The sequence below is a fragment of the Taeniopygia guttata genome, chromosome 32 (genome assembly GCF_048771995.1).
Source record: "Taeniopygia guttata chromosome 32, bTaeGut7.mat, whole genome shotgun sequence".
Classification (NCBI taxonomy): domain Eukaryota; kingdom Metazoa; phylum Chordata; class Aves; order Passeriformes; family Estrildidae; genus Taeniopygia; species Taeniopygia guttata.
In genome coordinates, this window is record NC_133057.1 from 3,281,497 (window position 1) to 3,288,032 (window position 6,536).

A 6,536-nucleotide genomic window follows, 5' to 3' on the forward strand; every position below is an offset into this window, starting at 1 on the left:
GGGGAGGAGAAAGAGCAAGGACGAGATTGCCCCTGAAAGGCAGAGGCGCTCTGGGGCCCGCTCCTGGCCAGGGAGCCTGCCCAGAGCCGTCCCCTGCTCGCCGGGGCCTTGAGGGGCAGCTGTCCAGCTGGGCCAAGGTGTGCCAGCCGCTCCAGCCGTGCTGGGGAGCCCTGCCAGCTCTGGGCCCTGCTGTGCAGGAGGCTCCCTGTGTGCCACTGGCAGCTGGGGCCTCAGCCACTGCTCTCTCCCAAGGTGCTGCTGTGCATCTCCAGGAGACGAGCCTAACAACTCCGGCAGAGAGAACTTGACCTGTGTTTCCAGCTCTTCACGTCTGTCCCCATCTGCCCTGCCGCAGCTTCCTCACCATCTTGAGCCATTCCCAAAACAAACCCGTCCACAACGAGACCCTCTGCCCCTGAGCCCCCTGGTCCTGTTCCCCTAGCATGACTGAAGGCGGGCAGGCCCCACCTGCCAGGGCAGGGCTTGGCCCACATTTTATGTTCAAATAAAGTAATAAGAGTTTTCAGAGATATGTCCAGGTGTTTCCAACAGCAAAGCCCAGCCGGCACCAGCACTGGCTGAGTTCCATGGCCAGGAGCAGCCATGGATGCCCACGGTGAGGGCAGGCAGGAGCCAGGCAGGGGCTGCTGTGACCAGCAGCGGGGCCCTGAGGGGCTGGGGGAGCCCATGCTGAGCATCCCTGGGCTGAGGGCACATCTCCTTCAGTGGGATCATCTGGGCCTGGACATCCTCCAGTAGCATGCCCAGGAAAAGAGAGAAGCCATCAAGAACGTCTCCAGGGACACAGCCTGAGCAGCAATGCCAGCAGGCAAAACAAAGCTCCTCCCCAATTAACACACAGTTGGTAGGACCTAATTGATGGGCCATCACCAATCCAGGGTGCTGCACAGGGTCTGCTCCTCTGGGCGAGGGAGGGAAGGGAAGGGAAGGGAAGGGAAGGGAAGGGAAGGGAAGGGAAGGGAAGGGAAGGGAAGGGAAGGGAAGGGAAGGGAAGGGAAGGGAAGGGAAGGGAAGGGAAGGGAAGGGAAGGGAAGGGAAGGGAAGGGAAGGGAAGGGAAGGGAAGGGAAGGGAAGGGAAGGGAAGGGAAGGGAAGGGAAGGGAAGGGAAGGGAAGGGAAGGGAAGGGAAGGGCTGTGTGTCCTTGGGGCCTGATGGGGCGTATAAACAGCCCCAGAGGCACAACAACCCAGCTGCAACCACACTTGATTTCCAGGTCAAAACACTTGGCGTCCCTGCCCCGGGCTTCCCCATAAGGCGTGTGGGGGCTTGGAGACCCCATAAGGTGTACGAGGGGCTAGGGTCCCTTGTGAGACACACAGGGATAATTTAGGTTCCCTTTGAGACATGGAGGGCACTGGGGTCCACTTGAAGTTATGCATGAGATTTGGAATCCTATGTGAGGCATGCAGGGGGACTGGGATCTTTCCCAATGTGTGCAGGGGGCTGGGGGTCTCTGCTGAGCACAGGACGGGGTTTTGGGGTCTCATTTCAGATGTGGAGAGGGCTGTGGACTCTGCTAAGCGTGCCAGTGCTTTGCGTCCCTCCTGCTGCACGCAGTGGGGCTGGACTCTCTTCTGAGGCACGCAGGGGACGGAGCCCTCCCGGGTTCCCTGCCGGGCCCGTCCGGCTCGGGGCTGCCGCGGCCCAGGGGCAGCCGCTGTGCCAGGATGGCTGTGGTGAGGGGGCGAGGCGGAGCTGCCCCGCCGGGTCGCGCTGCACGGGCACGGCACGGACGATGCTGAGTGCCGGGCAGGCAGCACCCCGAGCCCAGGGGCCACAGCCGCAGCCCTGCCTCCATCAGGGCCTGGCACAGACAGCCCCGCAGGCAGAGCGGCGGGACCGGCACCGCTCAGCGCCCGTGGGGATGGAACCGATGCCAGAATGTCGGAATCTGAGGGTATTGGTGATTCCGAGATTGTAGAAAGTCTCTGTCTTTCTGCCCCGTTGCCAAAGAAGAAGCCATAGTTCGTCTGTGCTGTTTTCAAGGTAGTTTATTTTTGCTTATCTATAACATGTTCTGCTGCCCTGCCGCAGGTCTGTCCTGCAGGGCAGCGTGCGGGGCTCTGCCCCTCAGTGGGATGTTACAAACATTATATACCAGAAATTACGTGTACTATATTTACAATAATGTGCCAATATCTATCATCTACATTGAACAGTGTGTCCCCAGCCTAAACCAATAGGAAAATGCCAACATCACCAAGAACATGGAGGTAAGGAAGAAGAAGGAGGAAGAACAGGATCAGGCCCACTTTCCTCCATCATAGAACTCCTGACCCCCATGTACAAAGTAAAACCCCCCTGTACAGGTACTAAAACCCCCTTGTACAATACTAAAAAATTTTTCCCTCTAATTTGTGACTACTTTTACTATACCATCTAAGCCTCTGTGACCGCTTGTTCCACCTTTAAAGTTGGTAATTCATTCCATGGTTCAAACTCAAAATCACAGCTGTTTTCAGCTGCTTGCCAGGGTCTAAAATGCTTTTGACCAAGGCCTGGAACCTCTGAAAATGTCTGAGGGACATTTTGAGTTCCGACATCTCCCCTCTCTGTTTGAACCAGAAACACCTGCTTTACCATGCTGTTCAAGGTCCTTCAAACACACACGAAAATGCATGGTAGAACAAGCAGAAGAACTACAAGCCCTATAAGAATATAAAATGCTATTTTCAAAATCTCTTTTCTACAACTGTGAAAAGTAAAACAAATTGAATGCACCATCTACCTATGATTTAATTTTTCTCCAGGTGTGTTTGGTCCTCTGATACCTCTTCAAATTTTCACTCTTGTGTCCATGTGTTTACAATAGATGTTCAATTGCTGTGTTCACAATAGATGTTCAGTTGCTGTTTTGTTCTCATTTCTCACTGCTAGCTAACAAATCATTCGATGCAAAAGAAATGACATGGGCATCTTTACTCTGCCCACAACCTCTTTTGATCCAACTGCACCAAGGCTCTTTTTGATGCCACCTGCTGTGAAAGCAGAACCACTCAGTTTTTCCAAGCCTTTTTTCTTGGTATTAACATTATCATTGTCACAATTTGGATCACTTCATTCATTAGATTTTTTTTTTTTTTTTCCTCGTTGCTCTCTTATCAAGGTCATGCTGTGTGTTAACAAAAGATCTTTCAATGCTGCATGGACCACCCTTGATTTTTGCAGGGATAGCAGGCCAAATTCTGTCCCCGCAAATGAAAAACATTCCCTTCGGTAAAGTTGCTGGATGTTGAAGGGATGGTTTACTTGTCATTTTGGTATGATTGCACCAAGATGACGCATTTTTATAAAAAGGCTGATTCGGAGTGACATCTATTGTATGATTATCTGTCTTTGCCACTCCTGATGAATTAAATTTGATGCACCATTTCATTTTTGTTGACCCAAAAAATGTCCAAATCCAGAGGTTCAAAGTGAGCCACAGGAAGGAATTGTGTCCAAACATGTCATCCCTCCACAGGATCTGAAAAAAAACTTCAGAACCCTTGGAAGGATGTCCCCTGGGACTGACCATTCCTCCACTGGCACACCTACCAAGCATGTTGAAAATGGTTTCTCTGGTTTCGAATGGGTCAGGCAAATGCTGTCCAGACCTGCTGCTTTTGCCAAAGTCTCCCACACTTTTTCCCTTGGTTGTCTCATGGGAAAATCTGTTGTTGCCCAAGGCAACAGGTGAAAGAATGAAGCACATGAACACTATCTGTCTGAATCCCATGTCCATGTCCCCACCCTCTGTGAGAAACCCCGCAATGCAGCAACACCCAAACAACACTTGATTTCTCAGAAAAAACCCCAAGTCTCTGGGTGATCAATCGTTGTCCGACGAGACGTCTGCAGCGTTGTTGTCTGCCTTCGTCTGCGTGCTTCCCTCTCTGTTTCTCGGGTCCACGTCCACTGGCGTCTGCACCCGATAAGGTTACATGTGCTTTGCTGGCATTCACTTCAGTCCTCGTCCTACAGAAACACAAGCGAAACCCTCGCCCCAAGTTATTAATGTAAATGGACCTTCAATCTGTCCTGACTCTGGGTTTCTGATCAAAACGAAAGGATTTTCCCTTAGTTTTTCCTGTGGGCTGTTTGTAACATATCTGACAATTAGTAGAGTGGGCTCTGAGAAAAAAACATTTTAAAAAAATTCAACACATTTGTTCAACTCTGCCTCCACCCTTTTCTGTCTATCCAAGTGGATTTCAGGGTGTGATGTGTTCTTTGCTTGCTTGACCTGAGGGAGAATGAAGAATATTGAAAATATGTTTGACTCTCTGTTTTTTCAGAAATTTGTCAAGCACCTTGCCTGTGTAAATTGGACCATTATCTGTTTCTATTTCTTGTTGCGCTCTTAATGATGTAAATGCTTATAAAAAATGTCTGCAGGTATGTTCTGTGGTCTCCCCTGTATATAATGATGCAAAAATCGCCTCTGAAAATGTGTCAACTGAGATATAAATGTTTTCGAGTCTCCCAAAAGACACATATTCTCTGGCATCAGTTTGCCACACCTGAAGGCTTTTACAAACCTTTCAGATTAACCACTCCTGTAGATACAGGAGATTGCACAAACTGGTTCTCTGGCAAGCAGATTTCCTTTGTCTGGTTTTCAGAAAGGTGAAAGGTTCCCATCAATGCCTGTGCATTTTTGTAAAAACATGCATGGCTCAATTTTGCCTGCTCAAAAATGTCTGGCAGTGTCTGCAAGATGGGCATTGTGAGTCTATCTACATGAGCATTCTCTTTTACTAAAAACCTCGGAGGTGAAGAATGCACTCTGATGTGTTTATTAATGTTCTCTGTTTTTCTAGGATTATTTTCATGCATAATAGATATGAATATAAAATTTCCTTGTCTGTATGTTTTAAAAGTGATTCCTCTAATGGTTTGATCACATTTGCAACATACACTAAACTTGTGATCAGATTGAGGGTTCCTGAAATAACTGAAAAACCCTGACTATTGTTACCAATTTTGCAAATTGTGGTGAACCTTGTACCATTTTGATATCTGATTCCCATTTCCCTGTTTTTTGATTTTTCCATGTGACCACTGATTTGTGAGTTTTTTCCCAAACCATCAGTGAATACTGTCATTCCTTCCACTGGTTCCTGGCTTCTTTTTTGTTTTTTCCCTGAAACTCACTTTTACATTTAACATTTTGTGTGTTGGAAAACAAACTGTGCAAACTTCTGAATGCCCTAACAACGTGATTGAAAAATCTTGCGACTTTGGATCGTCCACTCAAAATATTTCTTCTTTAAATGTAAATGAATGATTAAGAAATCTTTCCCTGACATTGTCAGCAATCTGGTCTCTGCCACAATAATGATCTGAGCTCCCATCTCTAAATCTGTAAGAACTGTTTTTGAGGGTCTGCAAACTAAAAAACCCCACTTTCAACTTCTGTGAAAACATTAACAAAATCCTTGTTCAAAGCTACTTATTTGAACGATTTTTTTTTCCAATTTTATCTGTCCAGTGTCTAGCACTCTCTTCATATTTTTCTCAATGATCAGCAAAATCAAGTCTACAAAATAATTATATCAAGAGATTAAAACATACAAAATCTTCAACCTCATTTCAGCCTTATTTCAGGCACTTCTTCACTCCTTTTTTTCTTTTTCTTTTTTTCTCTCTTTCTCTTCTTCTCTTTTGAAACAAGAAAGTTGAAATATAAACCATAATATAGAACAAGACAAAATATCTCAATAATAAAATGCATAAAACTTATCAAAATCTATAACAATTCAAGAAAATTCAAAAGAAAGATATTCTAAATAGCACATATAAAAATGAACAAAGCACGATCATTAGAAACGTTGTGACAGCAGTTCAGAGTCTGCAAACAGCTGAAACATTTGTTTTCAGTGAAAACCCTTGGCATCCTTTCCCGGGCAAGGCTGGCAAGTTTCACCTCAAAGCTGTGTCAGCTGTAACATTTGTAGAATCAAATTGATGGTCAAAAATGACCTGCATATCATTCATTTTTGTGCAGAAACCTCTGAATTTTGCTGGCAAACTCATCTGTCCAAGTTAAAATCAGGGTCTGGCCAGGACCCAAACTTTAAACTGGAGAGATGTCCCTTAACATATTATATAAAACAAAACTTTTACCAACAATACATATATAATACTTAAAACATAACAACCTATTATAACATTTTCTTATAAAATAAACACTTGAAGTTCAAACCAATAAACTGGTCAAATGACACAAAGATTCATTTTTCTTGAAACTCTTTTGAAGGAAAAGGATGCCAATTGAAGAAATCGTAAGATTAACAATGGCAAGAGGTTGTCAGAATGCTTCAGGCACCTCTCTCTGAGATTTTCTGAAAAACATTTGAGAATGATGAAAAATAGAAATGCAATGATTCCACTCACGAGAGATATAAAAACGAATCAGGAAGTTCACCTAGAAAAATGCACAATACAGTTAAAATTCAAAATGAGACTTCAGAACTGGCATGTAACCTGGATAAGATTACATAAACAACAATAAAACATACGAGAATTCACTA